This window comes from Lagopus muta, chromosome 1 (genome assembly GCF_023343835.1).
Source record: "Lagopus muta isolate bLagMut1 chromosome 1, bLagMut1 primary, whole genome shotgun sequence".
NCBI lineage: Eukaryota > Metazoa > Chordata > Aves > Galliformes > Phasianidae > Lagopus > Lagopus muta.
Window position 1 is genome coordinate 42,482,272 of NC_064433.1, and position 23,426 is coordinate 42,505,697.

The 23,426-nt window shown below is 38.2% G+C and overlaps 1 protein-coding gene and 1 long non-coding RNA gene across 2 annotated transcripts in view; one reads left to right on the forward strand and one right to left on the reverse strand.

Annotated features, from left to right (window-relative positions):
* The window catches only part of TMTC3 (transmembrane O-mannosyltransferase targeting cadherins 3), a 1,052,995-nt gene that overhangs the window by 294,475 nt on the left and 735,094 nt on the right, over nt 1–23,426 (forward strand). The window lies entirely within an intron of this gene.
* Nucleotides 8,217–21,430, reverse strand: LOC125688476 (uncharacterized). Its single transcript, XR_007374739.1, has 3 exons — nt 21,340–21,430; nt 11,565–12,277; nt 8,217–10,497 (listed from the first exon to the last, which is right to left on the reverse strand). It is a non-coding gene; the product is annotated as an uncharacterized LOC125688476 (long non-coding RNA).

Below are 23,426 nucleotides of genomic sequence, written 5' to 3' on the forward strand. Positions count from 1 at the left end.
ATTCACCTTTCAGACTTCTCTCTCTCATTATATGTGATTTATTAGTTTCAATTCTAATTATATTGTATTATGGTGTGTTATCTTGCATTCTGTTACTATATTTAGTAAATTACTTTGTTTCTCCTCAAATTGTTGGCACTGTTTTTAATTATTCTGGGGTCTCCTGTTCCCTTTTTCCAGAGGCTCAGATTTTGCAAAATCCCTCCTCCCTGCTACTCACGGAATTGGGCTGAATCAGCCCGTAAACGGCTGACAGTTACCTGAGGAGGAAATAGAAAATAAATGTTATGGCTTTTTTTTAATAGTAATTTTGCTATAGGAAATTGTTCAACAGCAAAACAAACTGAACATTGGATGACATTTGAATGTTTTGATATTGTTACAAAATGAAATAAAGACTCATAAATAAACGGATTTAAGTAAACATGTTGAATAATTGAGCATCCCTACGTTGCCTTACTTCAACCAGGGAAAATATTCCTGTTGCATGTTACTTCTGCCACGTCTCACAAAAGAGGCAGTTGCAGGTTATTTGTGAATTGTCTTTGTGCAGCTGTGTGGAGCTTCTGTATAGAAAATGAAATGGGTAACTCATATAAAGCAGGATCCCTTATATTCATTACATGGTAAAATTTTCATTTTGTAGAAACAAACAAACAAACAAACAGAAATATGTGAAATTAGTCTAACTGCTTATTAATTCAAACAGATACAGGAAGAACCCATTTCTCCCTCTTGTCCTTACATCTCCTTCCAGTGCAGAATGTGTTTATTCTTGGCAGACATAAATATGTGCCAGAAACTCTGTATTCTTGACAGTTCTGATATACTTTTAGTAACATGCAATAATGAAAGGAAGTGGGCATGTGTTCCAAATGCTGTCACACACTTGACTGCTGATGAGATGTCATTTGCAGTGATATTCCGTGAATGGCCCTAAACCTGTCATTTTATAAACACCAAAAGCAGCTGTATGACCAAGTTGTGAGAGGGCACTAGGCCATCTGAACAGGTGGCCATGAGCGCTGACACAGAAAGATGCTCCTTGTGTGTCTGCCAAGGGCAGTTTCCTGCTGGACCATACTGAGCTCATGCACAGTTAGAGGGATGTGCACTCGTTAATCCAGCTCTGAGCTGTATTAACTTTAAAAATAGCTTTTGTGACAGTGTGGTGAGAGTTTCTGACCCATTTAAATTTAGAAGGACAGCATATAAACAACAGAGATTTCTGGTAAGCCATCAGTGTTCAGCAGAACAGAAAAAAGAAGTGCAGACTAATTTAGTCCAGCCAGCCAAGAACAGTCACTGCTGCTCCATAGTGAAGAAGAGAAAGATCAACAAGATTTGAAAACAACATTGATACTCCAGCAGGCAAAGGTCTCTAAATGGTCTTATGTGTATTAATAACACAGAAAAACATCCTGTAAATCTAAAGCTTAGATGGTAAAAGGGTAAGAAATATGCTGAAGAACGGGAGTGCATTTTAGAGAATAAATTGGCAATAATACAGCAGTTTTCATTCTATGCTAAAAGGAAAAGTTTTTAATCCATTGAGATTTCACAACACAAAAGGTTTCAGTACCTAAGTTCATATGTTGCTGCTCATATATCGCTGTAATCTCACTAGTAACATATATCAGTGCAGGGAGCAGAGGCACACAAGCTTACATCCTTGGTAGCAGTAGGAGCAGGATTGTCTGTATTGCAATTTGTCTCTATTGCAACAGCTTAGTTGCCACTCCTTGCCTTTTCCCTTCATCACAAATACTCCAGAAGGGAATTAGAGCACTCTTTGAAGGTCATTTCAAATTGCGTTATGACGTGTAAAGCTTATGCAGTTCTTTTTGCTATACTCAGTACATCCAATTGCACCAGGGGAAACCCATCCCATGCTAAGTGGAGCAGCTCCAGAGAGACAACTGCTTCTGAGACAGAACTGCAACAGAAATTTCCAAAAATAATAATGCAGTTGATTCAATAAAAAGTCACAGGTACCAGAGAAGATAACTTTGAAAACACTTTTTTTTTTTTTTTTTTTTTTTTTTTTTTTTTTAAATAATGCTTCATGCACCTGTACCACTGATCTCATCCTTCCACTTTCTTTGTATAGTAGGTGGCTTTTCACAGATGTTTCAAACAAAAGGCATCTTGACATTTCAGCACTTGTTATAATAATAATAATAATGTGAGCTAATAACGTTTCAGTTTCACTCAGTCCTTTTACAAGACCTTTTCTTGGCTGAAGCTATTCTAAACTTAAGGATCCAGAAGGCAAGAAAGCAGCATCTGCTTTTCCAGTGTAGGAGCTGAGATTGCTGTGGTGGCAGTGCATGAATGGTCATTGCTACCAGCATTGCTCCTACCTGGACTCTGCTCTCTCTCTCTCCCCAGTTGGGATTCACCAACATTCACTTACTGAAAATTTTCTAAAACAATAAATAATACATTTGGAAGCATATGCATTTTCTCTCAAAAGTGTTCTATTTCATGTAAGGACAGTGCAAAACAGCAGTGTTAACAGTTCAGCAGGATACAACTCATCTTCACACAGGAATACCACAAAGAAGCTGCCAACGCAGTTGAACATCACTAGCAATTAGAACCATATACATTTGCATTTATTTTATGTCAGTACCTCTGGAAATGGTAATAGAAAATGTACCATTAAGGTTGTGCAGGATTTTTGTTATCAGGCCTGAAATACAGTATAGGATATAGGAAATGGCTCACTTCAGTAGCTGATTTCTATAACCGCAGTTAAAATAGAGAAACATTTTATAAATAGGTCCACTTGAGATTTAAGAATGTGAACAATGAGAATCCACTCTGTAGATTGTTTCACTGCCAGACTAGATATCTCTGACTTTGCATTCCATTAGAGGCAGTTATATATTTGTAGGATGGATTGAAGAGCTGTCTATTCTAATGTTTTTCTTACAGGTATTTATAGGATATGTATCAGTACCTTTCTCTTTTTCTCTCTCTCTCTTATTTTTTTATCATTTTCATTGCTTTTCACAAAGTGTTTGTCATTCTTCCAGAATGCAGATACTGGAACAAGATATAGCTGGATCAGAGAAATTGTAGGAGTACTATGAGGGGAGGAGAGTTGGGAAGAAGGAAAGAAGAAGGTGCTCATTTGTTCTCACTTTTTTTGTTGTTGTTTTTTTCTTTTTGTTTTTTATTTATTTATTTTATGTTTTTATGTTTCCCTAATTGTGCAAATCTTTCATCATATTTTCACTACTCTTTTCACATTTTTTCACCATGAGTGGAGTCTTCACTGATTTTCTAGCATGATCTCAATTTGTTTTGAAGTCAGAAAGTTGGAATTTCCTAAACTTGAGGTGTGTTTAACACTTTAACTCCAACCTGAGCACTGACAGCAACTTTTCATTCACATTCATCTTCAACCCTTCATGGATTTTAATCTTTTTGCAGAGTTAAACCTGGGCAGAAACTGTAATGATCGGTCTTAAGGAGAATGTTAATTCTGTAGGTCTGCAGAACAAGAGCAGAAAGAAATCTGCTATTGTTGAATATTAAATATAAGCCAATTCAGTGGTCTGTATTTTGAAAAGCATGTCTTCTTGTCTCAGGACATCTCCAAAGTATTTGGTGGACTATGTAATGCAAGAAAGAGTCTTTGGCTTAGGCACTCACAAACAAGAAAAAATCTGGGGACCAAGTGGATCTTGTCCCAGCAAACATTCCAGATTCAAAAATGTACACATTTCATTTCATACTGCATATCTGACAAGCATTATCCTTCCTGTTGATGTGGAAAATGAAATGCAAGTCTTTCTTCTTCTAGTGAGAATCTATCTGCCAAGCACAGTGTGGATGTCATGTGCTGTATAAAATGCTCAGAAGCAGAACTCACACAAGCACCTGGGGAACTTCACTGATAGAATGTAAGCTATTTTGATACAGATAGATAACATGAATGAGGATTTTCAGGATATGTATTTTGAAATATGAAATCTGAAATATGTAACTGAAATATGAAATGGTGATTAACCACCTCAATTTTAGATGTACATCTAGTCTCAAGCTATCCATTAGCCACAGAGTGTGGTTTCAGACTCCTCTGAACCTTTTCTTCCAGAAATGGATCTATCTTCTCTTTCAGTACCAACTCTGGGAAAGAATGTTTACTTGAACTTCCTTAACTACATCAGAATTTTTCACTTAACAGTGAGTAATTCAGTGACATGAAAGCTTAGCGGAGAAACAGATGGCACTGTTAGATACTGCAGTCTTATCAAGGATAAGGCAGTGAGCAATATATGATAGAGAAGATAGGAAAAGGAGTTCAGACATGACACACTAAATTTTGCTAAGAGGGAGGAATACCTAGCTGGATATGTTGCATGATCCCAGTGAGAGTTAGCATGGAGTACATACTGGATGAAAACAAGTGACAGCTGTGTTGTTCCATCCAGGCCCAGTAAGAGTTTGCATTTTACAGGACTCGGAGACTGGCAACTGCACTACCCTGCATTCTCTGACATTAATGAGCAACATCTAATTTTAAGCTTCTTTGTCCAATTTCTTGCCAGAAATTGTGAGGAGTGGGGAAAAGGAGATATTCCACTGAATATCAGCAAGGTGAAATCGCAAGACAAAGAAAGAGTTGAATGTGAATATTTGCTTCAGGATGAGACTGCTTTTAAAAGCCTTGTTAATGGGAACATTAGTTCCTACGTACTATCAGTTTTGACTGGTTTATCTTCACAGAAACACAGAAACTTTTCGGTTGACAAGGACCCCTGGTGACCATCTAGTTTACTCCCCCTGATCAAGCAGGAACACCTAGAGTAAGTTACCCAGGACAATATCCAATCAAGTTCTGAACATATCCAATGACAAAAACTCCGTGACCCCTCTGATTAACCTGGTCTTGTTTTTGACCACCTGCAAAATAAAAAAAAAAAATGTTTCTTTTGTCCATGGAATTTTATGTGTTTCAGTTTGCGCTTACTCTAATGAAAAAGGTCTTCATTCACTCACATAGGGTAGATGGGACATAAACATGAGTACGAGCCTCCCTGAGCCTTCCTTTCTCCAAGCTTAACAATCCCATCTTTCTCAATGTCTCCTCATATGAAGGATGATCCAGTGACTTGATAATCTTCATAGCCCTGTGCTGGATTCACTCCAATCAGTCCATATCTTTCTTTTATTGGGAAGCCTAGAACTGGACACAATAGCGCTGATGAGGCCTCACCAGTGCTGAGCAGAGAGGAAGGATCACTTCTTTCATCCTTCTGACAAAGCTTTGCCTATTGCAGCCCAAGAAGCCCTTTGATGGCCTTTCATGGAAATTCATTGCTGGCCCGTGACCAGCTCATCTGCCATAGCCCCAAAGGTTCTTCTCTGAAGAGGTGCTTTCCAGCTGGTCCGGTCTCAGTGTTTACAGGCACATGAGGCTATTTTTCACTGGATGCAGGACTTCTCATTTACCTTTGTTGAACTCTATAAGGCTCCTGTTGGCCCATTTCTCCAATCTGCCCAGGTCCCTCTGAATGGCAGCACTGGCCTCTGGTTTATCAGCCACCACTCCCAGTTTTTTTGTCATCCACAAACTTGCTAATGGTCCAGCACCATTCCTTGTCCAGCTCATTAATTAAGAGGTTTAACAGCCTGGCCCCAGTATCAACCCCTGAGGTTACTTGCCTCTAAGCACATTAAAATGATTCTCTGCTCTATTTTGATCTGTACATTCCACTGAAAACTCTGTTATGTTGTCATTATCTTTTGCAGCCTTAAAGCATTTAGTGTAACATATATTTTCTAGGAATGGCATAAATGTTAAGCATCTTAAGCCCAGCCACCATTCATGACAGCTTTTATAGAATGAACATTGAGCAGCAAAGACTTCTAGAGGGCCGACAGCCAGTTACATTCACACTAATTGTACAAGAGATTGAAGATGATTTAGTAATTTGAATGAATGACTGGGAAAACATGACAGACAGATTTCATATTTATATTTTTTAAAACAAGCATCATTAAAAGGTTTCTCTGGATCATACCTTCTGGTTTTGAGTTTGCTGAATAAACTATCTGCATAATGCATTACTGTCACATCCATCCGAGTGCTATGGCTTCTCCTGTGCTGAGTATAGTGCTGGCAGACTCTGATTTTTTGGGGGCTGGAGTGGTGGAGGAAGGGAAAAAAGTAGTTGTGATGTGTTTTGATTCAGTAGTCCTCATAGCAAACAGCTAAATCACCAAAATATGTTGTGGCTCTGACCCACAATGTAATTGATTTATTTTAACTTTTTGTTTGCTTGTTTTGAATTGAGTGATGCATTTTCTGAATATGTTTCTTCCAGAGAAGTCATTCCTGCTCTGTAGAAATCAGCAGCTGGCAGCAGAAATAAAAGTACAAGAAGTTTGTTGTATTTCTGTGTGTAGCCCTTATAACACAGCAGCACTCTGTCTGGCCGGCACATTCCCTTCTGAAATTCTCCTCTTCCTTAGCAGTCATAGAATCATATCATAGAATCATAGAATGGTTTGGGTAGGATGGGAACCCAGGGATCATCAAGTTCTAACCTCCCTGCCATAGAGAGGGCCACCAACCCAAAGATTATGTACTAGACCAGTCACAGTACTTACAGGAAAATTATCAGTTTGTGAGTTTTGTACATGATTGAAAAGGTAGCAGATTTCTTTTAAGTAGGAGTCAGCAGTAATTACCAGGCTAGGAAGAGTAACATTCTGTGGTGAGCCTAAAAGGAGAATCCATTCATTTCTGGCTCAGTGGTACAGTTGCATTTCTTGCTTTTCACCATGCATAAAGTGCCTGACTCCACTGGAAAGAGCACTGGGGAAGCACTCTGTCCCTCCATCACTTATACAGTGTGCTCAGGGGCTGCACTATTGATGGCCTGTCTTACCTGGAGCTGTATAGAAAGAAATAAATTCCCATTCTTGCAGCAACGTTTGCTCTGACAAATAGTGTTACTCTGCTAAGGCAGATTAAAGACACCTGTTTATCATGTCTGTGAGGCCCCGCTGCTCAGGTGAGAAAAGTTTATTGACAACCTAAAGGGAATGTGGATTTCTGGCAAGTACGTTGGTGGATGTGCATTTAACTCCAGTTCTATCCCTTGAGATTTAATTTGAAATTTACCAGTTTTATCTCCCTCTGACACACAGCAGGCTTGAATCAAGATTTCAGAGTATAAACATCTCTTTTACCTAGATTCTGAGACTTTTTCACTTCTTTCTTACTATTTTCAAAAAACATAACTTACTAAAAACAACACCTTGTACCTTCTGTTTGAGATGAGTACTGGTAATCACTTCAGCAAGTAACTGCCAGCAGTATTAATGAAGGTCTTTCTAAAGGTGTTTGGTGACTCACGTCCCAGTAGTGTTGTACGGATTAATTAGCTAGTGCCAGGATAGCATGATATAAATGCCAAGTATTCTTGTTGACAGTTTAAGGTTCACTGTGCAGTGGCAACATGAGCTTCTGCATTGCCAGTTAGATACATCTTGAGGCAGAAGAGACCAGCTTTCAGAAAGGACATGGGAAATCACTATTCATGACTTTTCAGTCTTTCTCTCTCATAGAATTACTAAAAATGGCATGTTATATCTTTTTTGTTTGTTTGTTTGTTTGTTTGTGATTCCAGCCCAAGAATTTGCAGTAAGCTACAAATCAAGGAGCTAGAAGTCTCCTCTGCTCTAAACTGAATTGCAAAGCAATATCCCATGCAGAGAAATGTCAAGTCCTGTTTGTCTGCTCTTGTGAAGCCACAGAAAGTGCAATTTAGGATCAATAAATGGAAAGATGAAAGGGGCACAAGGCACAATACTCATTTTTGCTGTACCAGTCATTTAGAAGCTGATGCATTTAGATTTCCAGCCTGCAGAAAGAGTTAATGCAAGAAAATGTAAATGTATATTCAGTTCATATTCCAATTGCACAGACAGCTACCATCAGCCTTAAATGACTAGTTTTAGACATGACTGTTTAATTACTCCTACTCTCCAGTGTGTTCAGTGTGTTTATATCCTTATATTCTAGAATGTACTGTGCCAGAGTTGACTTTTTCTTTAATTTCTACTATTTTAGTAAAAATGATCAGCAGAAGTGATGCATTCATTAGAGAAGAAATTAAAGAGGTTGGAGGAGTCTACAAAAAAAAAAAAAAAAAAAAAAAAAAAAAAAATTGTAATCAGTTATGTACACACAAGTTATGGTCAGTTTTTTGCTCTTTTTCTCTTTTCCCAACATGAACGATTTGCTAAAATGTAATTATTTGACAGCTTCCTAACATCTCCCTTTCTGGAAAATAATGAGGCTGAGCACTGCATAGAATTCAAGCATCAGAAACTTTAATATCCTTTCCTATAAGCTGCTATGTGCCTCTTTCTAAATGTCCTAATTTCATATATTTTCTATGTCTCCCTCTATCTAATATTGCCTCTTTTTCATGGACCAAAAGATGATAACATATGGGACACATCAGTGTATCTCACAGTAAAATAGCTATTTGGTTTTCATTTTTCACCTGAAAAGATCCTCAGAAAAAAAAAAAAAAATGTGTTAGCTAACCCTGTGCCTTGTATTTCATTTTACAAATGTGTTCACCTTGTTACACTTTTTGTGAGCTCACTATCACTACCAAAAAATGAAAATAAACTTGTTAGTCTATATGAAAGAAAACACAGGGGATCAAACTGCTTTGCTAGTTTAATTAAAAGCACAGATCAGACCCTACTGTTGTGATTACCACACAGTAGATTGCTCAAAAAAAAGGGACTGAGACAAGCTAACAGAATTAAAATACAATAGATGTTTGTGTAAAACATGATGCTAAGGCATCATCTACAATAAATGAAAACTTCTGCAGAATACAACACAGAGGGCTGTGCTGAGGTAATGTGTAAGTGAAGTTCTCACAATGAAAGATGTAATTGACAAAATAAAAAAAAAAATAAATTTGCAAGCACATTTTAGTCCACCGGTGAATTTTTAGCTGTGCGTGTGATGAGTGACCAAACATACAGAGACTGACAAGTTCCAAAGTTGGTGTTGGTGCTTTTCAAAAAGCTCAGGAAGATTTCTGTCACTATGACATCCGCTTCTGAAAAAAAATGTCTATTTTTTTAACCTCTTTTTTAACTCTTTTTTTGTCTCTTTTTTAACCTCTTAATCTCTGTGATCCCTCAGGCTGCAAAAGCTATTTGCTTTTCAGTCCAGTTCTGAAAGCCCTATGTGTTGTGTTTAAATCAACCCATCACTGTTTTCACCAAATGGCATCACTATTTCCACCAATGACACTGCCTTGCTGCCAGATTAGCTGAGTCATTCTCCCACCCTCAAGAAATTCTCTTTTGTCAAGATGTCTTGTCTAAATATATTGCTTACAATGGATTGCTGCAGTCTAGCAGCCACAAATCATGAAATGTAGTCCAGTTGCTACTACACCATCAGCTCTCTGGAACTGCCCACCACAACCTTGTGTTTTCCTCTAGTTCCCATCAACACATGTCATTGGTTCTCATGGCTTCTTTACACATTTCAAGCCTACCGTCTTTTCCTGAAGACCTTTGATTTCTTTCTTCCTCATCTGCTTACGATTCACGTTAATTCATTCAAATAAAGATTTTTGCTGTTCTTTCCTGCAATTTATGTGGCACACTGAACATGCTAGAATTAATTTAATTTTATGCACTGTTTTGCTGAAAGCTGGAGCAAGTGTTGCTATACAGATTTCTTTATGGCTGTGTGCAGCACAGTAAATGCCCACCACCTTTCTCTTGGAGACAAGAAGTGTGTGGGTCTCAGTGATACATTGCCAGGGAAAGCAGAGTGAATGTTTTCAAGATTAGATGAGGTATGCAATTTCTGGAATACTTCTGTATCGCTCACAGTTAGTATGTGTGTAGGCTGCTGCCAAATGCTGGTTATTGTCTTCCTTCCTGAAGCAGAACTGCTTGAACACTGCAGCACAGTGCTATTTTCAGCTCCTTGACGAGATGATTACAATGTAAAGTCATGCTGCGTGACCAACATGCCAGGTGTTTGCTGTTCTAATCACTTTTATTCTTTTGGGAATGAGAGAATGATGAAGAGAGGGATCAGAGTTACTTAGGAGATTTTTAAACATCATGTCAGCTTAGATAGTCTGCATATTTTTGTTTAAGGCACTAGTAGAATATATGTGTCCTTTTTTCTGTCTTATGTTTTAAAAGAGATCCTATCCAGAGACAATAAAATTAGCACAAATAAAGTGCAATTAGTTGCATTAAATATGCAATTAAATTCTGTAACAAATTTTCAAAGCAAAGTTTGCACTTCTGGAAAGTTAAGATATTGCTGAACAGGTAGCTTTATCCTTCACAAATTAGCTGTCAAAAAGATTATAGCAGAGCAAAATCCCTTTGTAGACTGAACACAGCGGGGTCGAAGGGAGAAGAGAGATGTAGTACAGGCATCCTTCCTTCGAGGCTGTATGTTCCCCTCCAAGTCTATGGAAAGCAAGAAAATTAAAAACAAGCCCTGTGATCATATTTGTTGATAAGCTTTTTTTTTTTTTTTTTTAGTAGAAATTCAAAAGAGATCAGATACATTACTTCAAAATCAAATAGCTGTAACACTTAATAACTAATATTTGTGAATCTGTAATTCATACATTATTAACAAAAGACTTAATTCCCATTCTGATCTCATAGAGATAAAATTTTCCAAAAGGTTTTTCACAGCTAATTGACAAATACAAATGTATTATAATATATTTATTTTTAATCCAGGAAGACTCAAAAGCAACTGTGTTGCTCGATGCAGGTGTATTTCAAGATATCTGGCTTACATGAGTAATTTTTCTTTCTGATGGAAATAGAACAGGGGATTACTTTCTATTTTTGCAGTCTCAAGAGGTTAGACACATGCAGCTAGCCTCAAGGGAAAGGAAGCACTGACGATATTAACTAATGAGGACTTCAGATATCCTTTCATAAACTAATTAATCTGAAGTGAACATAATAAATGAAAAAATAAATGAACAAATCTACAGATATAAAGATATCAGTAGAAAAACAACAATCAAAAATCACTCCCAAAGCCATTTGCCATTTAGAAAAAACGGTACCATTTTCTTTTAAATTAAATTTGAGATAGAAGGTTCTTTTTTTGCCTTTAGAAAGAAATTTCAGGAAAGTTTTAGGAGAATTATTAACTTGAAAATCCCATTAGAGAGAAAATTGTCATGCAATTTAGGAAAAAGCCTCATGTCAGCAGAAGTATCAGAACAGAAATAAGCTTTTTAAAGCCCTCTTGCTATCATTAAACTACAGCATAATAAAAGCAATATTAGTGACCCATCTACTGACAGAAAGGCTCTGACTGTGAACAAACCAGCTCAGCCACCTGAAACACCTCTGTCTAGCCTTAGGCTCAGTTTGGTGTGAATTTATGGTTTTCTAATCTCACTTAACCATATATGGCAGTAAAAATGAGAACTATCTTTGCAAGGATTGTGAGAACCAAATATAAGAGAATTTGGTTATTCACCTGCGCACTCATTGGAATCACTCACCCGCCAGATTTATGCTACTGTCGGTTGTAGGGAAGAGATGATCTGAGCTACGCAATGCCTCAATTCCTTGAGCCTCAATGAGCCAGTCATGTACATGAAATGAGCTTCTCAAGCTTGAAGAAGTATACATTCTCAGCAAACACACGAACTTTAAAAAATACTGTTTTCAATTACCTGCTGTCCCGCTCAAACATTTAGCCACCAGTTATGATCTTGACCTGTTTTTCTTTTTATTAGGAGAATCTATTGACTTTGGCCACATGTTTCTCTGATGAAATCTCACATACTTGCAAAGAATGTACACAAAGTCCTTTTTCCCCGAACACAGTTGGAACAAACACCAGAAGCTTATTCCCCCACTCACAAATCCGACTCTGTTTTTCCAGTAGGTACTCAGCTTTCCTTCTTGGCTTTCTCCTGAGGCCACCCACATTGCATATTTGTTTTTTCCCAGCTTTCTGATTGCTTTTAAACACTTAGCTCCTATCAGTTGATGTTTCAGCCAATGAATATATAATAATTTCCCAGGAAAGGTCTTTGTTCTCCACAGCTTAATACATACTTTAGCTTTTCTTCATAGGATAACTGCCTGGGTGGTAGCTTCTACTGTTTTCAGCAATTTTACTTCATACAGGAGCTTATCTGCTTCTTCTTGTTTAGAGTAAATGGAGGATGCCAACAATAGCCAGGGGATTAATGCAGCCTGGAATTTTCTGTAGATCAAAGACAAACTTTATGGAAGCCATTAACATCCTCCAGCACAGCAAAAACATTCCTGAGAAACGTCAAAGAGTTGATAACAATCAAGATTCAACATCAGCTACTCACCTGTTTCTCCTGGCTGTAGTATTTTCCTCTAGTTATCACGCAAAGTTACAATTAGGATAGAATATCAAGAGACAAAAAAAAAAAAGAAAAAAAAAAAGAAATTCTGAAGGTAACAGGAAAAAAGCAGAAAGACGTATAAAATAAGCAAAAAGTAGACTCAAGAAGAAAGGAAAATAAATAATAGGATTTTAGATTTCCATAGATAAACTTCAGCATATAACCTCTGATTCAAACATGTCAGTAAATAAATAAATATGGCCAGCTGAAAGATTTATCACAGTTTAGTCTTCCCTTTGATATCCCTCTGAAAGTGAATGCCTCTCTTAGCAGCTCCTTCACTATTGTGGTTTCACTATTCACTATTATGGTTTTGAGTCTGGCGTACTACTGACAGCAGGAACTGTCACTGTTTTATCTTTTTACTGTGGAGTGAAACATTCCAGCAATGCAGAAGCTGCTAATGAGTCACAGAATCATTGAATCATAGAATGGTTTGGGTTGGAAGGAACCTCTAAGATCATCTAGTTCCAACACCCCTGCTATAGGGGTTCCCACAAGATCCGGTTGCTCACAGCACCTTGAATGCTCCCAGGGAGAGGGCATCCACAGCCTCACTGGGCAACCTGTTCCAGTGCCTCACCACCCTCACAGTAAAAAATTTCTTCCTAATATCTAGTCTAAATCTACCCTCTTCCAGTTTAAAACCGTTTATCCTGTCACCACATGCCCTTACAAAAAACACCTCTACAGCTTTCCTGGAGGCCCCCTTCAGGTACTGGAAGATTGCTATAAAGTTCCCTGGAAGCTTTCTCTTCTCCAGGATGAAGAGCTCCAGCTCTCAGCCTGTCTTAACAGAGGAGGTTCTCCATCCCTCTGCTCACCTTTGTCATCCTCCTTTGGACTCATTCCAACAGCTTAGTACCCTTTGTGTTGGGGACCCCAGAACTGGATGCAGTATTTCAGGTGGGATCTCACAAGAGCAGAGTCGAGGGGCAGAATCATCTCCCTTGACCTTCTGGTCATGCTTCTCCTGATGCAACCCAGTATATGGTTGACCTTCTGGGCTGCAAGCACATGCTGCCAGTTCATATTGAGTTTTTCATCAGCCAGCACCCCCAAATGAAGTTAAGTCAAGGAAAACAACCTTCAAAAGGGAGATGGAGACAACTATTGAACTCAAGATCAACATAATTCCTAGTAAAAGAGCTATGAATAAAATGGTATCAGCTGAAGGAAGGTGCTCAATGATCTCTATCATTCCCACCATCTCTGAATCCTGAAAAAATAATCCATCCCTTTTTCATCATCCCTTCCCAAAAGACAATCAGACAGAAACATTGACATACTAAGAAGTAATGTATATTCCCTGAAAATATTTATAATGAGCCACACAAAGAAAACCACGGATGTTTCCCTAGGTTGAAGCCCAAATAACATTTCCCAAGTGCTTCTTATTTCTACAAATACAACACCAGCAAAGGCTGAAGTTAGGCTGGTGTTAGCACCAGTTTTCCCAGATCAAAAACACAAGTACCTATCTGCAGTCCATACTCCAAGTGTATGCACAGTATATTTGATCATATTTGCCATGTTTGCTCAGAAACCCAGAAATACTTGGAAATATTTACCTGAAAGTATCTCAGAACACTTGCCTGAATCTGTTATCTTTTTCTTTAACTAGTAGAAAATAAATTATCGAGTGTTCTGACACTTGGGCTCAACCAATGAACACATGCATGAACAGTTCATTCTTTAAACTCTGTTCATGCTGTGTACTTATTACATATGACCTAGCTATTGAACATACTAACACATACTAACATAATAAAAAATCAAAACAGAAATGAATTAAGGTACACAGGCAATCATGAACTTTATGTTTTCTAATTTTATGGTCTTCTCTATCTTCTGAAACAGTTTACTGTGCATAATAAAATCTGTAAAATTGCTTTCAAAGAAAATGTAGAGGGATATATACACACTCAACTATGACATTTACTATTGTACTGAGATTAATAATTTATCAGTAGATTGGGTAAAGCACTAAGGTGAGTTATTTCTGACATCTTAGTTATCTTGGGTATCTCTATTTTATACTGTTAAGAAGTGATGTGAAAACCCATCTTTCAGAAATCCTTTCAGGTATAAACATAGTCGGCCACCATCCTTAGGGCTTGACATCCCAAATTACTGCTGCCTTGATGCAAAACTCACTGCAGCCATGGCAGCTCTTCCACAACATCCCAACTGCATAATTCTACCATTCCACTTCCACCAGTCAAGGGACTACGGTTTGCATTTATCAGTCCAAGTGACAGTTAAATCAGGATACACTTTGTAAAAGCATTTTTAAGCCATACAACTGGATTAACAGCCAAGGACTTCAAGTTCTGCAGAAATCTGAAAGAGCAGCAAGAATTACCACAGAAGACTTTTTGACAATTACTTCTCCCTGGAAGCTCTCTGAGACTCAGCTGGGATCATTTTGAGATGAGCATTACATAAATACCATATTCTTCTTGTGGTAACTTCTTGTATCAACTGATTTTAACAGCTCATTTTTTCCTGCACATCTCTCAATTGAAAGTTCTTTTGCTCTCTACTCCAGTGCAGCATCCATTGCTCTGTATTTTCAGGATTCCCTAGCAAATGCAAGGTTTTTGATTACTTGTCTCTATTGTCTTGCTATCAAAGATACTGAATTGTTCAGCATGAATAGTGACCCTCTCACTTCAGAAGCAGTTTATTGGAATCAGGACCTCATTGTTTGACATTGGAAGGGAATATGCAATTGAAAATGGCACTGTGCAGAGACAGCCACTTCAAAGTCTAAGAATTGTTTATAAATAGGACCAAAATTAAAATCTTCACAGCTCATTTTTTGAATTTTATTCAAACCTCCACTTGGAATATACCCTTACTGATTTCCTCATGTCAGAAGATAGGTCCTCCCTTGGGCCAGTGTTAATTATCTATGTCAGTGCTTCAAGATCATTGCTCAATATACTTAGTAGTTTGTGATGAGGAGATGGGTATCTCCATTTTATGCATAGGAAACAGAAGCAAAGAAATTGCTGTCTATGTAATCAGAGCTCACTAGCTTTTGAATTAGTGAGTTTGCACTGATCTGATTGAAACTAGCACCTTTGTTGAGAAAGTATTGTACGAATTGCTCCATGTAACTCCCCTAAGCAAATAAACCAAGATTTAACGCTGTTGAAACTTTTTGTTGAGTATTCTAAGAGAGCAGATGTCCAGAAAAAAGTTCATTATTGATGATAGTGGAAACTTCAAACCAATACAAGCAGTAAACTTACTCTGGGACACAGCTGCAGTTCATCCCTACACAAGCACTCATTTTCAAATACATGTATAATACATGGGCAGGGATAATGTTCAAATATTTTATTATCAAGAAATGTACAAAATTACTGCAGATTACTTCTCCTAAATAGAGCAGTAATATCTATGGTATCTAGTACTACTGCTTTAAAATACTTTACTTTACAATACCATACATACCATACATACAGTGTATTTTAAAGCAGTAGAACTTGCTCATTAGACAGGTTATACCAAGCCTGCATTAATCTGTTGTAGCATTGTGTGAATACAACAACAAGGCATCCAGTGCACTTGATGTACAAAGCAAGAGGAATAATCTAGACAGGCCTTTGAATGAAATTGTAAAATGGACAATTGAAGATTTTAACAACTTAAGGCAAAATAAAATGGTGACGCCTTATCAAAGTACTTTTGTGCCATTTTGTAACTCTGTTTTCATTTCAGGCGGACATGTCATTTTTTATCAGTTAGTTGCCTAATGAAATTTTTATGTATGTGTGCAAAGAATGCAAGTAAAGAAGGATAAATTAACAGAAGCAAAATTATTTAAAAGAAAAATAAGTTTCTTTCAGTTTTGGATTTTGGATGGCAAACTCAAACTGCATCCACGAATGGATCAGTCTGAAGGGCTTATTTAGTTGCCATCATCTTGTCTCCATTTTTTTGAAAACTGAAATAAGGAATTGAAACATTTTCTGAATACTAATAAATAAATAAAGTAACAAAGGTACGTCTTTATTGGAATCATTTTTGTCTTCCTGTAACTACTAAGAAAGTTTCCAGTGAGTGCTTAATATTTTGTTGTGAATAATAAAAGCCTATGACAAGCATCTTAAAGATCAGCAAGACATTTCAAAAATAAGGTGAGTGCGGTTTCAGTTCTGCTCTTTGGAAACCAATTTGATATTTTTTCAAGATTTAATCTTTTGCATCATCTCAACTCTGAAGCAGCCACAAGGTAAGCCTCATTGGTACTTTTCTGCAAGAACTGCAAACTGACTGAGACTCAGTAACTGCGAAAATAATTCCAATAAAGAAAACGTTGACAAAGCAGTCAACCTGACAATACCTACTGTCTGAGCAGTAGGTAAGGTGAGCATGCCAAAAACACATGATTGGGGAGGGAGTTGTTTGTGGCCAGGCAGATTGCCATTGGTTGAGAATGACAGCTTTATAGTGTCCTGTAGATGGGTGAGAAGCAGTGAGAAGCAAAGGTAATTCCTGGGAAGAAGGAAAGACAATAAACAAGCCCACGGTTTTATTCAGCTTAGGCAGTAGAACAGTGATAGGACATTCCCAGGCTTATTTATAAGTTTACGCAAAAATCACTTTACTTTTAAGCATGCAGTTTCCTTTGTAGGTCTAATAGAGGAAAGAAAACAAAGGAGAATTAGCACAATAAATACTAGGCCTGCATGGTGAAAACTGAATGTAAAAGGCAATTTTTTTAGAAAATTGCCACAAAGAAGCTAGACACCTACAGTTGGGGTGGTGAGAGAAATGGAATGTTTTAGAGAGGCTAAGGTGAGCTGGTGGTGTTCCTCTTTACTGGCTGAACTACTGGCAGAAAGTAGTAAATCTAATTTCCCTCTTTTCTCAGAGGTGATTTCATCTCCATTATAACATCTCCAAAAATGGCTATAATCACTTGGCTACATTAAATGACTGAAAATTCTAAATAAATTCCCTTTACAGGTCTTTCAGTTTTCTTGCATTGCTTAAATTGTCTTGGATTTAGAGAGGATGTGAATGAAACACACTTTCATGGTCAGGAGCGTAGCACATAAGGGAGGTGGGTACTTGTCTGGGTCACCATCATCTGCATAGCTGAAAAATTTAACTTAGCCCCAGGATCCAATAAACAATAACAAAATATTACATGTCACATTTTAATGAATTCTGTCTACCTAGCCAATGCTGGTTGCTGTACAGTTTGGGTTACAACCCAAATTGTGCCTGTTATGTCTAATGGTTAATATTTTCACTCCTAAAAAGCTCGACTACATCTGCTCAGCAGCCCCACGCACTTTGGAAAGATTCTGCTATGGGCCTTGAAATCTTCTCTTAGAGTCACAGAATCCTAGAATACCTTGAGCTGGAAGGGATCCACGAGGATCACTGAGTTCAACTACTGGCTCCACACACAACAAGCTAAAAGTTAAATCATATGACAGGATTGAGGCTGTGGTGAGTGTCCTGGAGAGCTCTTAGTGAAGAATTTTTCCTAATATCCATTCAAAATTTCCCCTGATGCAGCATTAAGCCACTCCCTCATGTCCTGTCAAGTGAGATAGACTCATGAACTAGTCGTGATGACAGCCAGCTGAATGAAAATAAATCTGTTTCCTTCCTTTTGAGCTTCCTCTCTGATTATGCCTGAGATTATTCTGCAGAGATTATTCTTCAGCTCATTTGTGAATCTATCTTTTAGAATTATTTTTCACACTCAAAGTTATTCTGCAAATTCACATCAAGCTGAGCAACCGGGGCAGAGATGTCTGTTGATGGTAAGTCCTGCAGTCAGTGAAAAAAAAAGCAATTACCAAGCTTCACTAAGCTCCCATTTGCACAGAAAACGCCTCTGGTGAGGAGGTAGTCTGGTCAAAGGCCATGCACAGTCCTAAGAAAAGGATGTAGAGGTCTTGCTCCCCATAGTGAAGATAAATTACCTAGTCATAGGCATATTTTTTTCTTCTAGTTCCTATTGTAACCTGCAAATAGGACCCTAGGGCTGTACACCATCTGAGCTCTCTTCTAACAAGCTTTTTTTTATGACTTCTATAAATAATCTGAGCAAATGGAATAGGAATCAGGTATAACAACTATATTCCTTAAATTTATACACGAAATGCTATCCAACACAGGTTTGTGCCAGTTTTTATCTCTTGTTTTTCGTGGAGGACTTGGATAAATGTGATCTCATAGAACCATAGAATCACAGAATCATTTGAGTTGGAGGGGACACTTAAAGGTGGTCTAGTCCAACACCCCTGCAATGAATAGGGATACCTACAGCTAGATCAGGTTGTTCAGAGCCCCTTGGATGTCTCTAAGGACAGGGCACCAACTACCTCTCTGGGCAACATGTTCCAGAGTTTCACAAACCTTACTGTAAAAAACTTTTTCCTTGTGTCCAATCTATATCTCCCTTTTCTTTAGTTAAAAACCCATTTTCCTTTGTGCTATCAGAACAGACCCCTCTAAAAAGTCTTTCCCCTTCTTTCTTACAGCTCCTCTTTAGATACTGAAAGGCCACTCTCAAGTGTCCCCAGAGCCTTCTCTTCTCCAAACTGAACAGCACCAGCTCTCTCAGCCTAACCCCATAGGAGAACTGTTCCATGCCTTGGATAAGTCAAAGACAGACAATAATTCATAGAAAACAGCTGTTACTCATATTTCCAATTCATATGCTGAGGAAGCTATAGAATTTTAAGCAGGATTCACAAATCTATTGGCTTCAGAATTGTATAAGCATGTACTTATAGAATTTTAAAACATGTATTTTCTTTTCCCTAAATGCGAGGATCTGACAGTTTATTCCTAATTCAATCTTTTGAGAATATTTAAAGATTTTTATTGCTTCCTCCATTTTTTTTTTATTTTATTAGGGAGAGCAACTTGATATCATGATACAATTGCTATGATTATTACTTTTGATGCTTTGAAACATGAGTGCACTTCACTTATCTCCTACTAAAAATCCTATTTCTCCATGTTTGCAACTATAATTGCCAACAAACTAAATACACTTTAGCTAAAACTCTACACTGTCAAATTCTCTTTGACAATGTGTGGTTGTTAGTGGAATATGATAATGTTAGAAAGCATGCTGTTCAGTAAAAGCATGTCCTAATGAAAATCAAAGATAAGGTCAATATATAGGTTTTGTGTAAAAGCTATCCTACCAAAATACATTAATGTGAAGTGCACCAACAGAAAATAGGAAAAAGAAGTCTATGAGAATAGCCACTATAGTAACTTTTATTTCTACCATCTGTTTTAATGCAAAGGAATTCTTCTGCAGATACACATCAGAAATTTTTAAACTTCTGGAGACAAAAATCATACAGTCAAGTATACATAAACATCTCTGAAGATGAATTGTTACTAAAATTATCTGACCTCATTCAAATTTTGATTATATAAAATGATTTTTTTCTTGTTCTTGTTCTTTTTTTTTTTTTCACACAGAATAGAATATACTACTTTTCCTTTCCATCCCAAGTCTTTTTAAGGAGTTGGTGCCATGTACCACAAATACACATTTGCTCTTCAGCAGCATCTCCCTATAGTTCTTCATAGTCTTGTCCATGATAGATAATGAGGCCCTCCTTCAGCAATGCACTGTGCTCTGTGTCAGAAAGCTGTTCAGCTTCAGCATGGTGGGAAACTAAAGAATGAAGCAGCAGCTTTGGGAGCAACTCGACATCAATTCAAAAATCAAAAAAGTGGTTTCATGATCCACTTCAATCTATCCTTTTACCCCTCAGATTATTCAAGCTCAATTGTCATTTTTCAGGTTACATGAGGGGCAGGAATCCAATTTTTCCAAAGGATTCTGAGCAACATTCAGCTTACCAGAATTTATCACCTCCTTTGAGCTTCAATTAATTGTTATAAAAATACAGGCCCAGGGATTCATCTAGCAGGTGAATGAATGTTTCAAAGATCACCGTTTGCTTACTGCTGCAGGTGGATAGTCTAGGCACCAAACTTAGCTTGAAAAAAAGTGACCAAGTTGCCTAGCTTGTAGAGAAGTGTTTTTTTTCTATCTGAATATGCTAAATATTTTCTTTCGTATAGTCTTCATTCAGTCAAAAAGAATCTGAAAGTCATGGGACTATTGAATTATTTAATAACACATCTATTAAGATTAATCTGACACTTAGAACTAATGTAATATCAATCTTACAAGGCATTAAAATTACTTTAGAAATTCCTTATTGCAGTTATTTTTTTTTTCAGATGCTTCAGGTGTGGAGGAGGCAGGGGAGCTCACCTCCCGTGTTTAGAGGATACAGATTGTCCTGCTCCAGAGTATGTCCCCATGGCCCTGGAGCAATATTTTGTTCTCAGAGGAGTCTGAAAGTCCTGACAGAACTGGCGTTAATTGGATGATGTAGCTGTCTGAGCAGAGGATTAGGTAACAAGAGAGCTTGAAATCCCTGTGGCTTTAAATCCCTCCTTATACATATTTAGACAATGCAGTAATCCCAGTCACTGCTTAGGAGCAAGATGGCACGTTATAAACACCTGTACAAACCTTTTTTTCCCTGTTTTTGTTGCATTTTCAAGAAATCTACTGAAAGACAAAAACCTTCTGAGAAAGCAGGGGATGAAATCTATTTCTGTAAGAGTTAAGCTTAACCAAGCACTTTACGATTGTTGAACTTCTCTCATAGTTTTTTGAGAGCTGTTTGAAGAGGTGAAAGCTGTGTCTTCTACTGCATGACAGAGAACGGGTTGTTGGCACTCAATAGCCAGTAACTAATAATAGTGAGAGACAATTACATCTTCAGCAAAACATACCTGCTAGCCAATAAACAATTAAATGCCAGCTAGCTGACAGATGGCTTTGCATACAACAAGTTAAGGTACTTACTTTCTAGGTCTTTTTCTCTATTTGTTTGCTAGCTGGTGTCACTTCTCTCTGGCTTTGCTGGGAGGAACCAAACACCATGGGCAGGGCACAGTTTGCCATCCACATTAGCAGGCAATGAATACCACCAACAGGAAGCTCAGGGGCTCTGAGAACCTGTTGCAGCTGAAATCAATACCAGTGTGAGGTTAAAAATGCCTGGAATGAGAAGGTTACCCATTGACTAAATATTTTCCTTGTTTTAAGCCATTGCAGAAGTGCCGACTGATGCATTTAATCAAAGACTCACAAAGAGCCAGTGGGAGAGAAGGTTGCAGCTCTCAGTGTGATCTTTTAAGCAATGTGATGTTTCCTAACAATAGAGAGGAAAAATCAATTGCAAAGCTGTTTGCTGCATATCAGTGGCAGAGCCTATAATACACACAGCTGACGTGAGCAGAGAGCCTCAGAAAGCAGCTGAGAGCAGCACAGAGCCATCTGACATGCACTGACAACTGTGCTTCCCATAGGCTGTGTAAAAACAGGAGGGCTTTAATAGCAAATTAAGTATGAGGTCTCCCTGTTTTACTTTCATGATTTTCAATGCTTATTTACACCAGGGTGGCAAAATTTGTTGGCTGGATGTGTGATGTATCAAAGCTGGGTGTCTTGTGGTGTCTTCAGTGCCTGCTTGAAGAACTGGAGCCCACCAACAACATACCTTAGCTACTTCCCTTCATGAGATGTAATGCACATGAATATATTTCCTACCCACATTCCCCTATCTGCATCAAAGAAGCACTCAGGAAAGAGGAGAGGCAGGAAATGGCTGCTGTAGCTGTCGAAGCAATTTGTTTATGATAAGAGCACCTGTTTTATGTGGCAGTGCTGCCAAAGGATCGTACCAGAGACTGAGGTCTCTTTGGACTGAGTACCATACAGGCCTGTGAGGAGAAGAGCTTCTGTATTCCAGTGTTATAAACTTAATTTTAAAATGTTAAAAAGTGATTGGAGGAAGTTAAAGGAGGAAAACTTGACATTCTACAGGTCACCTAGAGAAGCTGTTCCTCATACCATATTGCTATATTGCATCACATATTCATTTTAAATTTGCTGGAAGCTGCAGAATATCCCATTCTGCAGGTCTTTTGTGCCACAAAGTTCAAGGGCTTTGATCTAGAGCACAAATTCATTTTACAGTAAACTACAGGCCCTAAAAACACATCACTGACTAATCACAACTTAGCTTACAGAAATGAAACAGACTCAAAATTCTTGAGTGAAAAAGGACAAGCTTCTGGTTTGTTCAAGTTATATCACTCATTTCCTTCTTCAGCTAAGCACAAAGACTCATTGTGTTCACTTTTGTCCTAGGGTAAACCCAACGTCTTCACTGAGATCATCGTGGATGTCCAGCTGCTATCCTGATACGCGGGAACACAATAATCTTCTCTTCTCTTCTCTTCTCTTCTCTTCTCTTCTCTTCTCTTCTCTTCTCTTCTCTTCTCTTCTCTTCTCTTCTCTTCTCTTCTCTTCTCTTCTCTTCTCTTCTCTTCTCTTCTCTTCTCTTCTCCCCTCCCCTCCCCTCCCCTCCCTTCCCCTCCCCTTCCCGCTTCTCTCCTCCCCTCCCCTCCCCTCCCCTCCCCTCCCCTCTGTAAGATTCTCTGAAGAGTGTCTGACAGAGAAAAAAAAGTTTCTGCCTGTCTATGACCCCTTTCACAACCCACAGGGAGCATAAGAAACAGGAAGGAGAGAAGGCATGTTCACAAGTTCAAGAAACATGAAGGTGGCCTCTATATGTGTTTCTTAAAGAAGTCACCTTGTGATCCTGTCCTCGAATTCCCACTCCACCCTCCTCCCCCCCGAAAAGCCAGCCAAAACAAAAGTTTGTATTGGAAGTATTTGACCATCACAAGCTTCTCAGCAATAACATCACATCATAAAAAATGATGTCGTTTCTGGTACGTCTGTGATGTGGAACTCTGTCCAGGGGCAATGATTTCCAGGGAGCCTTAATCTCTAAAACTAAACCGGGATTTCCTCACCGAGCCGAGCCAGCTCCACCCCTACCACCCCCTCCCGCCGTTCGGCAGTTCCCGCAGTCACCACCA